The sequence below is a fragment of the Oryzias latipes genome, chromosome 16, assembly GCF_053564925.1.
Source record: "Oryzias latipes strain Hd-rR chromosome 16, Olatipes_Hd-rR_3.1".
Taxonomy (NCBI): Eukaryota; Metazoa; Chordata; class Actinopteri; order Beloniformes; family Adrianichthyidae; genus Oryzias; species Oryzias latipes.
Window position 1 is genome coordinate 33433163 of NC_136252.1, and position 16420 is coordinate 33449582.

The following is a 16420-nucleotide window of genomic DNA, read 5'->3' on the forward strand; positions in this document are numbered from 1 at the left end:
AACAACTGTTATTCCAGCACCTCTTTCTTAGTGCGTTTCATCTTATTTCCTGAAATTATGCTTGACAGTTTACCAGCCCACTTAATATGACAAGTGGAACAGAAAAGCCTGGTTACAAGTGGACTGATCCCACCAAGCCAGCTTAGAGAGACATTTTTTCAGTTTAACTGTCAGAGAAAAAAACTGAGTCGACCACATTCCTGTGTTTCTACAGAGGTAATAGAATAAAATAATGAAAATAATCCTAGTATCACACATTTCATATTGTGAAGATACCTTATGACATTTATAGTCGCCTTAAAAGAAAGTGTGAGTTTATTGTTTAGTACTGACAACATTTAAAATACTGGTATGACTGTGTTGAAATGTGTGAAGGTTTGGTCTAAACATGAAAAAGAGATGATAAATATAAAACCTGCAACCTACTGAATTAATACATTACATTGGGTTCTCACATTGTGACGTCAATAAGTGGGGAACCGCCCCTTCCAGGAAGAGTCTGTGCTGCCAGCCCCGCCCCCAGGCTAACACACACGCCCACTTTCTTTGCGGAGCCAGCGGTGATCGGCCAAACGCTTTTATTTTCCGTGCACAATCTGCACATCCGTCTTTGCAAAAGTTCAGATGTCGTCTGTTTTCGTGGGGCGAAACGCAGACACGCCGCCGAGGCCGGCTCAAGGATGATGTCGTGAAATAGGCGGCAACCACAAGGAGAGAAAGGCGGAGCCTCAGAGATCGAGTCGTCTTACTTCCAGATAGGAAAATGAGCCGCAAAAATAAGTAATATTTTATTAAAAAAATGTTATTCAGCCTGCCAGTGCTGCTCACGTGATACATGCGTGCTCCTTACGTGCAGCCTGACTGTTGAAAAAGAGGAAAGTGTAGTTTGTGTGGACGTCCTACGGGCACATACGTGTCACGTGCACACCCCGTGCGTGCAGCATTTGTGCGCGGTCAGTTAACAGCCAGAGCTCACACCTCACTGTGGCGTAAGGACAGCTTCACTTGTACGTCATAATTGCATTTAACTGCCATTTGCCATATGAAGCCCTCATGATGCACCCACCACACACACGACAATGGTACGTTCCATTTGGGTGGTCAAACGAGCCTTGAGGGGAAAAACAAGACGTAAGATGCAGCCACTCCTCTCCACGGGCCAGGCCAACACAAAACCCCGCAGCAGCCGTTCGTATGGGTGCATGTGACTCAGGCTTAAGGGACTGCAGTGACTGGAGACCTGCAGCAGCTGCAGGTCACATTCGGTGACCTGTGAGAGAAAACTACAGGAAGCAACCTGTTTAATGTGGTAAAGAACATTTTCACAGTGTATTTGAGTGAAACACCTCATGTTTCATAAATGTCATGTGAGCAGAGTTACATTCTACAAAGCATCAGATGGGTTCTGGAGGCGCTCCAGGTTTCCATGTTCTCCTCATTTACTCCTATTTAACTCTTAATTTGAAAATCCCCTCATCAGGGATCAGGATGTAAAGCAGCGATGTGGTCAAGCCTTTGAAGTTTGAGCGTCAGACTCGACTCTTCGTTAGCAAAACAGCCGGAAATTCTTTGTTTGAGTGGCTGTAAAGGAGTCACAGGGTGACGATCTCGCTCTAAATCTTCATCATTTACCACGTTTCAATGTTTGCTTTCTAGTTTCCAGAAGCTTTTTGTGACATCGTTGTGGTAATCACGCCGGGAGACTGTGCTCTGAAAGGCACTGTTTACTCTGTCTGTTCCCCATAAAAAAGCATGTTTACGCTGTTAATAAGTCTTGATTTAGTGCTGGAGTCGGTCCTTAAGCAGACGGGATGCAGGAGCAGGTCATCGGGAAGTCAGAGGAACATCCGTGTTCAGTTAAAACGGGCAGAGTTTGAACCCTTGTTGTTTCCTGCTCTAATGTCCAGCAGCGACTGGAGATAATCTGGAGGGCCTGTCGTCTTAGATCACCTCACTTCAGGCTTACAGGGTTACAGAAACTCCCCTTTGAACTGCGGGTGTTTTTTCATTCCACTAGATGTTGTGTCACAGACTCCATCCTTCTCCCTCTGAAGGAACCCTGATGCCCGCTTTCGTCAAACACTTTAGTTAATGTTGTCTTTTCCTTCAGATCTCTTTGAGCAAACTTGTCTTTTTCCTCAAGTGATGAGCTTTTGACATCAATTTGTGTTTGTTAGACTGAAGCAACCCCTCCGCCCCCCTCCCCCTCCCCCAGAGATCAATACCTCTGCTCATCTCTTTTTGGCCGTTTGGCTTTACAAGCTGCTGAGACAGATAAAGCAAAAGGAGAGAGCCAGAGGCGGACTGAGCGGAGAGAGGGGAAAGGAGGGAATCACAGCCGCCGAGCAAATCTGAGACTGCTTTAGTTGTTGGAGCACGACTTTCCTGATCTTCCATGGACTGTCAGATGTTTTCCGTCACGGTTAGCAGACCCTCTCTCTGCTGTGGTCATTTAAAACAAATATTACACACGGAATGCCATCCAATAATCCACTCACCACAGAAACGTGGTGTCGTCACCTTTTTTGGACAAATATGGTTGTAATTTTATTCCTTTTTCTGTTCTGCAACTTCGTGTAAACGTAAAAGAATAGCCTCTGCTGAAAATCCCAAAAAGTCCACCAAAGATGTGAGTTGATGATGCAAAAATCGAAATCCAGAAAACTCAGCTGAAGATGAAAACCATCAACGACAAAAATGCTGTTAATGAAGACAACCTGATGAATGTTAAATACATGGAAAACACAAGAAATTGGGTACTTTTATCTAAAGACATATAATTAGAAGTAGTTCCCAGACAAAAAAAATAGATGATGAAGAAAACTTCAGGATGTTTAATCAAAGAAAAGCAAAGCAAAGAAAAAACAAAAAAAAACTATTTTTCAATGTTAAATATGCAGAACCCCCCCCCCAAAAAAAGGTTATCAGAACTGAAAAAATTGGAGAGCGAAAGTAGCAAAAAAACTGAAGAATAAAACATGGTATTCTGATATGTGCATTGAGAATATATTTGGAGTCAGAGTTCCTCAGAAAGTCAAAGAACAGTTAAAGAACAAAAAAGGCATAAAAAGCCAAATTGCCAAAAACTATTTGGCAAATTGGAAAATCTGACCTGAACAGATGTGGAACGTTATGGAAAATATTTTAGATTACTTTATTTGTTTTAAGCACAGCTTCCACTGGCACATGGAAATACATTTCAGTACAACACAAAGTCCAACGCTGACGGCAGAGCAGGCATTTAATGTGATGCAAGTTTTTCTTCAGAGGGTTTAGAATGAAAAAAAAACACTTTGGCATAACTGGTTGTTTGGTTTGATTGACTGGTTGGTTTTGAGCATTGCAGTCAAAGCGATAATGAATGTAAACAGATTTTTTAAACTCATTACAGAAATGGTGAAATACATAGATTTAAAAAATAAAAAATAAAACGACACTTAAATGAGATTTGCTTTATTAATTATAGTGATCATTAACTAAAGTCAAGAAGAGCTTGATTTATGGATCACCACTAATTAACCAAAAATAAAAATAAAATGGGAGATTGACCTGGATATAAATATGAGGGTCGTATAAAATCCTAAGACCTGGGGAAAGATTTCTGCTACTAACATTAGGATCCCGCTGTTTTGGAAGTAGTAGTAAAATCGCTGCAAGGATCACAAACACGGTTGGTGCTGAAATTACACGGAGGGCACTAAAAGTTTGCTGCTTCTGGAGCCGCAGCAGCCGAGCCGGGATTTACAGCCTCTGAGGCTCTGGGCAAAAATGTTTGCTTAGGAGGCGCACGACCCGGACTGCTCTCTGCCGGGTTATTACATCCACACACATAAAAAGACAGGCCAGAGATTACTGCTTAATTCAGAGAAAATGAACAGACTAGTTGTATTTCTTAACTAAAATCCATATCTTAAGTCTCTCTATGACCATCCACGGGCCTGAACCCAAAAACCCACAGCACCCGTACGGGTCAACCGCCTGTACAGGTGCATGTGATGGAGTCTTATTAGTCAATTAATTTAGGATATGAAAACAAAAATGACAACATTTCTATATTTTTTATTTTATTTAAGGGATTGTTTTGCCATTTGTTTATTTTTTAATTATGAAATTATACTTTTTATCCATTCTTATAGACGTCTTTTGACAAGCAGACTTAAACGGAAGCTGTACTTCCATTTTACACCTGAAGAACTCTAAAGTGGACACACCTGAAGGACATCAGCACAGCCACCGTGGAGGCTTAAAGGTTTTCAGTGGATCTAGCCAGATTCTGCATACTGAAGCCTAGTTTGTTGATAAAAATCAATTTGGCAGCAGTAGGGAGGTTGCCGGTTGGTTGTCCGTCTCAACCTGATTGCACAGACTTTGGGAAAGACTCGAAACGTGGCATTTCTCTGCGTCTGATCGATGGTTTGTTTAGAATGAAAACTGTTTTTGTTCTCTGAGATAAAGACCTCCAGAGCGGATGAATGTGGCTCGAAGTGACAGCACTCTGAGAGCAAACGAGTGGAGAAAATGCCCACTATGCTTACATTTGATTAAAAATCTGATGCTGTGAATAAAAGAAAGTCTAAACGTTTATTAAGTTTTTTTTTTTTGACCATAAGGAACGTCTTATCTTTTATCTGTTACTAAACGGGAGGATCACAGCTGAGGCAGACACAAAAGCAAAAGCAGAGGATGTTAATAAAGACCCATTGTGAGCTAAATGTTTTTCTATCATGCTGTACATTTACATGAACTCAGTCTGGAGGTTAAAATAGCTCGCCACTTTTCTGAACAGGACTTTCTGTGGCTGCTTTCCCCCACAGACACTTTCAGTTTGACGCCTTTCTTCCCGACGATAACCTCTCAGGCTGAGGTAACACAAGCGGGCCATAGGGGGCGGCCCAGCACGCCGATGGTCGGTTGGTGAAATTTGTAACTGTTCTTGCTGTTCGTCTGAGTGGAAATAATGCCACGCCTTTTCAGGATCCTCCAAAAGTGTCCTTTGGACCACGAAGAACAGCAGAGCAAGTCTTTGGTCCCTAAAATGAATAGTTCCTGGCAGCAGTGGATGCAGTTTGGGTTTTTTTAGGATGTGAGCTTTTTTTTTTTTTGCTTGAATTACCTAATAAAGAATATTTAAAAAGCTGCTTAGAAGACTGAATCTTCATGTAATGACTGTAGGAACAGTGTGCGTCATCTTAACACTTTTACGCATTTTTCTTAGATTAAGGATTAACAAAAATTAAACTAAAAACAGTTTGTTTACAAATCTTCCTCCTTTGCGCTTCAGCTCTCAGATGTCACGCCTCTAAACATTCATACTATTACCAAATAGCAAAGTAAAGATAATCTGACTTGCTACTCTTAATCCCCGGAGCAGTTTTTTACAGGCAGGGGGAGACGTGGAAGGACCAATAAAGCTCTGGAGTGGGTGGGTGGGGCCTGGTTTTGGACCCCAGGTATGGTCTCTAGCTGGGCTGGGGCTTTCGTTCTCCGAGCTCCTTCATCCTTGTGCTGTTTGGTGATGGGGGCTCCTGCAGAGATCCCTCAGACTCTGGCCTTGGTGGTGAGTGTTCGGTTCTCTGGTGGGTGGATTCCCTCATGGTGTCCTTGCTGATATTGCCACTTTGCCTTCTACCGAATATACAGATGCGGCTTGTGTGTGTATAAAATAGTTAATCCTTTAAAAATGTAAAGGGTGTGGCTTGTTTTCAGGTGTGCTCCAGTGCCCGGATTTTACGGTACACTGGCCACATATTCTGCCCACTTGGAAACCACACGGAGCCCACTTGGCCTTGCTGGCTGGGACCTTAGTTTTTTATTTCTATATTCATCATCCACTGCAGTAAACACACTCTCACCTGAACACAGGGATCTACTCACCTTTGCACGTACAGGATGTTTTTTACACGTGCAGGAAGGATATGTGTGCATTTGTGGGTCTCTGTGTGAACATTTTAATGACACGTCTGTGGAATAAAACATGTTTGAGACAAATCAAACCAAAGAAAACAAAGAAACAGGTGATGATAGGATAATTATGGACATCCAGTTTAAAAATGTACCAAAAATTGTTCATAATCTGAGTGAAATCAAGCTCTTCCAAGTTCTGCGAGGGAATGTTTGCTCTCCGTTTGAAACCGGAAGTGAGACACTTCCTAAAAAATGATGCAGTTGCAACAATGCTTTTAGTTGCTGACAGGTATTGCTTCAGACAATTTCAGCCTCTGTTCAGGGACTGGCTCCCCCCTCCAGCACTTTATGGGATGTGACCGCTTTTCGGTTTACACTGACGCTAACAGACAGAACCTCCTAGCCCTTTTGAAACGGTTTGCTCTCCTCTGATGACTTCCTCTGGGTGCATCCGGACCCAAAGTGCTTTCTGTTGTTCCTAAAGTCCCACGGATCACCTTTTGATCTATTTTCAAAGCGATACCGGTGGTCTTTTAATTATAATTATGACATTTAGTGTCACACGTCACAAATATGATCTTATTCTAACCGCTTTCTTTCTGTCTGCTTTTGATTCTAAGCCACTTGAATGAAGAAGTACTCAGAAATGTGATTTAAAGCTTAATTTTCTTTATATGTGTCCTCCATTATCAGAAAAATGTCACAAAAACATGGTAAAAACACAGAAAACACCATTTTCATTGACATGGGTCTTTAAGTTTTGTTTTTAGCAGCACGCATTAAGGATGTCTTCACGTTAGCTTCATATTTTGATGAAAAAAGGGGGGAAATGAAATCATTAGGAAATGAAATAAACAGCTCTTGTGAAAGCAGCAAGGATGAAAAGAAGACGTACTGAGAATAATGAGTCATTGGATCGATATGAAAGGGGTCTGCTCTGCAGCACAGGCAGCTTATGGATTAACCGAGATCCACACAGTGCAGCTGCCGAAACGGCCGCCTTTAAATGCCCCCCCCCCCCATCAGCATCAGTAACACAGCTTGTTGTGATTTGTGTCAAATGAAACTGAGCTGGAAGTGTACTTTGACATTTCCACCTGTTTTATTTTTATCCTGATTCCACAGGAAAACCGAGAAGTGAGGGAATTACACCCACGACATCGGATCAGCCTTTCCCTTTTCAGAAGTTCAAACAGGGGATGGGTGTGTGTGTGTTTGTGTGTGTGTGTGTGTGTGGAGTGAATTCTCAGGACTTCTTCTCATGCAGCCCACCCCGCTGTCACGCAGCCGTAATGCAATATGTTGTAACACGGTGCAACTTGAGCGGCAGCCACACCCACGAGGGGGAGCTGACCCGAAATGTCATGACAACAGAGCCGACGAAAATAAAACACCAGTTATTAAGCTGCAGCGTTTGGCTTTTATTTGCTTGGGCTCGGCGAGCGACCATGACTCATTCACGGCCCTCGGCGACTCCGCCAAAGGCCCGTAGCTGGAGTTCGACTCTGCTGGCTGCCGTGTGAGGTGGTGGTGGGGGGTTTATGAGCTGCACCGCTGCACAAGACAGCCGAATGTCAAATGTGGCTCGTGTGGAACCCACCTACAAGGGAGCCGAGGGCGTTGTGGCCGGCGTCCCTCCCACTAAACCTTCAGGGCTCGAGTCGGGTTTCCCACCATTTCCTCTCCATGTGTTTTACATCACAGAGGAAGCGAGCAGGCAGGAGATAACCGCTCAAACCTGCATCAACATAGACGTTAAGATGGACTTTTATTCTGAAATCTGAGAAAACCGACTTTAAAAGAGTGAAAAAGTGTCAGCCTCTTCAGGCCATCAAACTAAATTTTAAAAAGAGCAAATATAATCCAAAATCTCAACTGTCAAAGGATGGCGTTCTGCCTGGCACTGCTTGAAAAAGTGAACGCTCCCTGCCCTTAATCCTTAAGAAAGTCTTTGAGGAAATCTTTCTTGGCACATCCGGGAATAAGAAAAGGGCCAGAAGTTGATGGCAAGAAGGAATCAGTTCAAGTCCGAGGTCATGATCCGACGGTTGGAAAGAAACGTTTGTAGAAACACGCATCCGTGATAGTTGAAGGAGAAAGACACAGCTGAGCAACGAGAACATCTGGATTAAAAACCTCTGGACTAATGTTCTGATGAAACTCTCTGGAAGTTTTGAGTCTCCAACTGTCTCTAATCAAACTAAGACAGAACAAGAGAGCAACAGTCAAACATGGTGGTGGTTGTATGATGGGATGGAGTTCAGTTGAACCAATAGTTATAGTTAATTTAGCGGTGGACCATGATCTCTATCAAGGTTCTGCTGCAGAACAATGACCCAAACGCAGATTCAAAGCTTGTAGAAAAATCTGATTCATTTTATGCTCTGAAAAGTCATTTGAGCTGGAAGAAAAACCCAATGTGTCTCAACTCAAACACTTATCTGAACACATTTCCTTCACTGTCATTAAAAACAAGATTTATCACCACCATATATGGTCATGAAACAAAAAAAAGAACATCAAATAAAAGGCTGTTTTTCAAATACGTGTAATTAAATCAATTCAATTTTATTTATACAGCCCAAAAGCACAACACAGTTGTCTCAACGGCTCAAGCTCAATGTTCGCAATACTGAGTATTATAGTGATATAACTAAAGTAATTAAAAATTAATCTGAAAAACTGAGGAAAAAGAGCAGACACTCCTTCAGCTGTGTGGAGTTACCTCTGAAGTGGGTTGGAAAGTTTTCCTGAAGACCTTCCTGTTTCAGGTCACATCCTCTCAAAGGAACCCAGATCTGGGCCGTTCCAGGACTCTCTGTTTGAGTTTTCAGCCAGTTTTTGGACCGTTGTTCTGTTTCATGATCCAGTTCCGAATGAACTTTCTGACAGATACGTTCTCACGTGTCCCTCAGGCAAGTCCCTCTGCGACACAGGCTGGAGTCAAAGCAATTTCAAATTATGACCCTTCCACCTCCGTAATTCATGGTTGGTTCCCGGTTTTGTTTTTTGGAAACATGCCTTCGGTTGGTGTCTAAATAAGTCCAGTGTGGACTCGTTTGTCCAAAGAACGTCACCACAGAAGTCCTGGACTTTGTCAAGGTTTTCCCCTGTAAATTTCTGATGTTTCTCCAGAAGAGCAAAAGGTTTCCTCCGCTCTATTCTTCTACCCGAGTAAACTGTAAACAATTTGGTGGTGGAAAGATCCTCTTTAACACAAACTGTGGACAGGTCTTGTGAAGACCTTTGAGGGTTTTTGTAGACCCCCTTGAGCTTTTTAAGGTCCCCTCTTTGAATGAACTTGCTGGGTTGACCAGATCTGTGTGTAGAAGGTCTCACCATGATTTCAAAACCTTTTAAGATCTTTTTAGCTCCAACACCAGACTCACACTGCTGCTAACATTTCTCCAAAGGCCTCAGGATTTTTCTGTCACCATGTGAAGTTCATGACGGTCGTGACTCACGTAACCTTCAGAAGAAAAAGAAAATCTACTCAACAATTGGTGAGACACAATTAAATTTGATTAAATTTGTTTTTGGTTGAATTCCTATTCCAAAAATCTTGAAAAGTTGATTTAATTTTTTACATACATGACTTCAATCTCTTAAGGCCCGTTCACACCGGGACGAATTTCGCCCGCGATTTTCGGCGACGTTTAACGCCTCGTGACTAAACAAAGGGCACCAATGTGAGTGTGCACACCGACGCGAAAAAACGCCAAGCGCCAAAGCGTCACTTTTTAAAAAACGCCTCGGGTTCGTTTTTTTGGTTTGACGCGTCGAAATCTATTCGACCAATGAGAATGGCGCTTTTGCACACGTGTCTGGAGCTTCTGAAGTTACAGTAAAACACAACTTGGGGGCGCTCAAACACAAAACTGCCTTGCTGAGCACACATACCAGCGAAGAAGATAGATGCCGAGTTGCGTCTACACAGCCGCGAAGAAATAATGACGGACATTCTAAAATATCCCCGAACCAAGCACCAGTTGGAGCTACTGGTGCTTGAAATATTCATGTTTTCTTTGTATGATTCTGACAAGCGTGTAAATACTTGCTCTCTTCTTCTGAGGGAAAAGCGACTTTAGGAAGCGTAAAGTTGTGCAGCGCCACCTTGTGTACAGGAGTATTTCTGTTTTACATTAAGCGCCATCTAATGTCAGGGAATGAAATTTCATGTTCGCTCGGCTAATCGTCAGCGAAAATCGCCTGGGTGTGAACACAAAAAACGTGGCGAAAAACGCTGGCGAATAACGCCTGGCGAATATTCGTCCCGGTGTGTACGGGCCTTTAGACTTGTTGACATTATTACAAATCCATATATCTAAAAACCGCGACTATTTTTTTCATGATTGTGTGACGGGGTATCCAACCCAAATGCAGGAACAAAGAGGCGAAGCAGAGTTAGGAGAATAATTCAATTAAGAAACGGCACCCCTCCAAGCGGGGAGAAAACTCCAGAAGCATAAAAACAAACAAACAAACAAACAAACAAAGGCCCTCAGCACAGCCGAGAAGGCCAAAAGTTCCAAACGGAAAACACACAGAGCACAGAAACAGTGGATCTTTAACAGAAACACAACAAATTGACTAAAGTGTTAAAATGAATAAATAAAGTGGTAGACAGGTGAAGGGGCGGAGCCCTGCAGGAGCCACAGCCAGCCTGCACAAAAGAGAAAAGACCGAACAAAAACAAAAGGAAATGGAACAGAATGAGTCATTTTTTTTGTTGCTGATGCTGCCAAATGCGGCCCAGTTTAGAACACAGACGTGCCTCTGTAATCACCATAAAAGTTGTCTGTATAATCTGAACCCTTTATAAGTAATAAACATATGCAACAGAAAGAGGACGGCCCCTTTTTTTAGCCTTGTAACAGAACCTTGTTGAGATTAGTTTAGTTTGTTTCCTTTTACAGGAGGAATTCTCTTTAAAAAGCACAGGCTAATAAACTAATAAGACTTAAAAATGTTTCTGCTCTGAGCTCAGTTCTCCCACCAACTTTCTCTTCTTCTTTTTGCCTTTAGATTTCCCAGCAAAAAGGATCAAAGCTTCCCCGTTAAAACAGCACCGACAGGCCTTCTGGTCCGGAGAAGGTCTGTAATTGGAAACAGGCAGCAGAACGCAGGGAGAGAACTTCCCTTAAACATCCTGTTTGACCTTCTCAGAGGATGTATAACTTACAGATTAAACGAAGAATCCTTTAATCCTTTAATTGTTTTGTAAAGAGAGAACCCAAATCCTGGGAGTTATTTCATGTTTGAAAAGGTATAACGCAACTGCTTGTTGAGCTGGCAGATGTTAGAAGACAGAATTTATTCAAAAGTTAAAAAAATTTTAAACTTTGAACAAATGTAAACAAATAAAATGAATATTAATACTTTTTTAATAATTATTCACTGAATTACCTCAGTAAAAGAAGTTGACGTTTGGTCCGTCTGCTGTTTTATGTGACTTTGAAGATCCACTCCAATGAAAATGCCGTTTTCTCAAGACTTATCCTTGGTGTGTGCACATTTTGGTGACTTTTCGAGTATGCGGCAGGGGTCAAATTTTTACTCAAAGGCGCAGAAAAACGTTATGGTCCTTGCAGTCGGTGACTGCTGCTGCGGGCCATAAAAAGCTTGTGGCTGTGATGTAGAAGCTACTACGGCAAGGCACAAGCTTCCTGCTCCGCTCCATTCTGATCAGCCACCTGCAGACAAATAGATCCATGAACGTCTTTGTTTTCCTCGTCTGAGCTGGAATCTGGATCAGAACTGTACAACTGGACAGCTCCCATACTGCTCCCCATTTTTGTAATTATTAGGTCAGGGGTGTGAGGGGCTGTAAGCTAATGGGAAAGGGTGTAAACAAAGGGATGATGGGAAATGAAGTCAGCCTTAGGACCGTGTCACACAGCCACTATGTACATTTCACGCATATTGGACGGATGGAAATTGGTCGTGGTATGTGGAAAAAATGAGAAAAGTTGTGCATTTTAGGTGACATTCATAGGTGAAATTTTCCCAGATGAATCACTAATGAACCCCCCTAAACCCCCCGAAGAAGCACAAATAAACCACGCAAAGAACACGTAAATGTAGAACATGAAACGTGCGTAATCATTGCGCTGTTTACATGCAAATCATCTGTGATTAGTGCATCGCTTACGCAATTTGAACATGAGAAGTGGGCCGTATACGCGATACAATAGCTATACGTTGGTGGTACATGCATGGACGGTCGTGGAAAGCCACAAATGTGCGTCTGTGTTTCACAAAAATCACACACAACTGCGTACGATTTATGTAATGACTGCATATAAACTACGTAAAATACGCGCAAACGGCGTGATTCTCAACCGACCCAAAACATCTGCGCACATCGACAAATGACGAACATAAGACAGACTCATAAATACATGGTGCATGTTCCAGCCTCTGTCCTCCTCGGGTTTGCTGCAGCCAGCTTTGAAAAGTCCTCAGAGTGCGCCTGTTGATCAGATAGCCAAATAACTAATGAAAAGCGTCACGCGAGTGACAGAAAGATTAATGGGGCTCCGCTCACACCGGGCACACCGGGGTTTTTCCTGCAGAGCGACCGTCGCTGCTTAACCGCGATTTATGGTGACAAATAATGTGGCACCGACACCTGCGAGTCAAGGTTAAAGAAGGCTCTCCACACCGCTAACAGCACAGGCAGGTGGAGGCACGGAGGATGCAAGTCAGGCGGGAAAACAAAGGTGTCATTTCAGGTACAGAACAAAGCTATTTTCAGAAAGATTGGGCTCAGGAGGAGAAGCAGGAGACGCGGTGGGTGGTGGGCCTCCTGGAGAAGTTTTCAAGGGTCAATCAGAAACACATGCGATGTTCAAAATAGCCGAGCCTGGAATGAGACGGCTTTTTCTGGCAGGATTTTCCTGTGGCTGGTGCCACAGATGACTGGCAGAGTGAGCGTGTGTGTGTGCGCGTGTGTGCGCGTGTGTGCGCAGACACACACCACTTTGATCAAGACGAGATCTCATTTGCAGTCGATACCGGCGGCTGGAGCTCAGAGCCGGTCAATGCTGTCTGACCTTCAGCCGTACAGTCAGATCCGCTCTTTAGGTCCTGGAGGGCTGACTGGGCGCGTGCGGGAGGACGCACGCCGTGCAGCACAGAAACACACACAAACCTGGCAGAAATGCCTCGGCAGAAACAGAAAAAGCTTGTTTCGTCCTGAGGCTTACAGGAGGGAGAGTCCAAACATTCTTGGCATGTTTTTCTCAGTCTTCCCTTGAGACCTGCAGACCTCGCTCCCATCATGCTGGAATTTCAGTTAAAATTTAGACTTTATCTGAAAATAGCCTGGATCATATTTTTATATTATTGTAGAAATAATTCTTATTAGTTTGATAACATTTAGTTTTTTTGTGGGAATGTGTGTTTTTTAAGCACTGTGACCTAAAGTTCATTCAAAGACTTTATGGGTGTGGATGGACTTTAGGAGAGAAGTTAGCAGAGGGTTTTAGAGTGGAGAACTTTTTGTTTCCCTCTTGCCTTGATCCAATTCAGACCACTTTTGGTGTGTTTACACGAGCTTCGGGAGTCTTTAGTTGATAGGAAACCGGGTCTAATGATTTCATGTGCTTCAGAAAAACCAAGCACGGAGGTCATCAGGTTGAAGGTTTCCCTCCAGAAATCTATGTCTGGAAACCCGGTTTTCAGTTTTCACCACCCAAAAGAAACCTTAAGTTCTGTTGATTATTGTGTCTTTGATGCCATCATTCTGCACCAAAAAAATAAACACACCCTTTAGTCATTCGTCGGTTCAAACTAAAGAACTCAGACTTTCTCCCACACAAAAGGAGATCCTGCAGGACTGAGGCTGCCGTTTCCCGGAGCCAGAAACTGAAAACAAACACGAGAATCTAACTTGTCCGTCAAAAATGTCATCAACAGTGTTTGGGTTGAAGAGCTGGAACAGAGCCTGAGACACAGCAGAGTGTGATGGTTTAGCTCACTTTTAGTTCACATATATGTGTTTTTTATTCACAAGAACAGAATTTACCAACATTTAAAATTTTGATTGCACTGTCCAGCATTCCTCCTGATCAATCTGCTGCAACAACAGAACATTATTTAGTAAATAATTTGCAAAATACTATAAACTCTGCACAGGAGAGCTTCGTCACCTTTAGCTTTTGTCCCAACTGCGCTTACAGGTCGATACAGGCTGGTCAAATGGTCACGCCGCTGGCCCGCAGACAGTATTGAGGTGAACACGCAGTGAAGCACCCGGACAACCCCAAAACCTGCAGCAGCGGGTCAACCCCTGAATGGGTGCATGTGACTAGGTTTTTTGTATGACTGATCCAAAGTTTTTGCAGACTTTTCTCCAAAATTTGCTGGATGCATCGACTACATTTTCTTCTAGGACAGGGGTGGGCAACTATTTTGACTAGCGGGCCACATGGGGTTCTAAAATTGTATTGAAGGACCGGAGCAGGAGCAGATGCATGGAGTGAGAAAGAAATACCATTTAATCTGGATGAAAACATTTGTATTGAAAGTTATATTTTAAAACAGAGCATTTTAGAGTTTTTAGGTTAAAACTTTTGTTCTAATTTTAGAGCCAATTGCACCAACGGCTTGATGTACCTCATGTAAAACTTGGAGAAATGCTGCGTTCATGTGGTGTTTGAATGATGGAAGAATGAAAAACAACAGATCTTCCAACACCACATGGATGCTAGAGCGGAGTCCCCAAACCTTTTCTTGTGAGGCCACAAGAACTCCTTTTCTCTAAACTTCTTTTATCTTTCTTTTATTGTAAAGCCATATAATAAAGTTTTACTAATTCATGATCCTTTTAATAAAATAAATAACACTATTTATGAAATAAAAAAATGACCAAATAACTGTGATTTTCAAAGACCAAAAGTCAGGAAAAAACATACTGATACATTAAAAAGAAAAACCAATAAATAGTAGATCCTGTGCCGTCATTTTCCCGCTGACACTTTGAGGGCTGCAGCTCGTCACGTCTCACAGTTTGCACTTAAGCTGAGCAGCTGTGTCTTGCGCGTCTGTTTTTCATCCAGTAAAAAGCAAATTTCTATGTCTTCTGCTGCAGCTATGCATATAACTGCGTTACCTTTTCACCAGGACAGAGTTCCCTCATTTATTGCAAGAGTTTCTTTCTAAAAATAACCGTGATCGGTGAAATCCATGGAGTCTGATTACAGACGTTTGTGGCCGTAAAACTCCTTAATGCACACTTTCAGTCAGTCAACTAACGCAGTAAAATATTTATTTCACATCCTTTAGTTTGCTTTCACATTCTTTGTTTTGCTTTCACATTCTTTAACATACACTTTCCTTAGCATCACATTCCTTTAAGTTAGCATTTCACATTTTTTCCAAGTTAGCATTTCGCATTCCTCTAAGTTAGCATTTCACATTCCTCTAAGTTAGCCTTTACATTCCTCTTAGTTGGCATTTCACGTTCCTTTATAAATGCCATTTCCCATTCCTTTGAATTGCCATTTCACATTCCTTTAAATTGCCATTTCACATTCCTTTAGTTTTGGCATAAGACTCCGTGCAATTCCATGAGACAAATTTCCATAAACTTTGGGTTATAACTACCCCTAACGGAGCTCACAGGTGGAAGCCGGGGAGGAGGGTGGGGCGAAGAACGCAGTGCTGCAGTAAAGAAGGACGAACAGCTTACACACCTGGACTTAAATAGGACGCTGCACAGGTGAGTTGATTAACTGACCCGCCCTAGGGGAGTGGCCTAAGTAACCAACTGCTTGAGATTGACTGCCCGAAATGCTCCCAAGGTCGCTCACTTCTACACTTTTCTCACACAGACATGAACATTTTCACTCTTTTCTCTGGTTTAAATTCTCAAACCTTCATAGAAATTAGGTCCAGGATCTTAGAATGAAAACAAAGATCTGATCGATCACAGATTTCTGATCTGAAGACCTCTGCGTTTCTGTGCAGGAGACAAGGGGGAGATTGATTGACAACGTCTCCAGCCAATCAGGACACAGAACAGGGTGCTCTGTTTAAAAAAAAAAACATAATCGCTCTAAAAGAATGAAACCAGGAAAGATGAACTGCGACGTAGAAAGGAAAGACTGTCTTCTGTTCTGTTTGACAGAGATTTTAGAGGGTTTCAGGTTGGAGCACAGACTGCAGAAGGGGGGGAAGAAAATGTCACTTTCTATGCAGGTCTTGATCGTGTGGCCAGATAAAAAAAAAAACATGGGTTTCTGATATTGTTCAGTGGGCCGGACCTAACATGGAGGCGGGCCGGATCCAGCCCGCGGGCCATAGTTTGCCCACCCCTGGTCTAGGAGGTCCGGTGTTGTTCCTGTAATGCTCTTCCTCCTAAAATGAAATGCTCTCTGAATATTTTGCCTTGTCTGCTGTTACACACAATTTCTTTCCAGCTTTGGACTCTCATTCTGCCATGATTAGGGGTTTTTTTTGTCTTAGTTTTTGCTTTCTGTCATGATAAGAGTTCTGCTTCCTGTTTTATTTT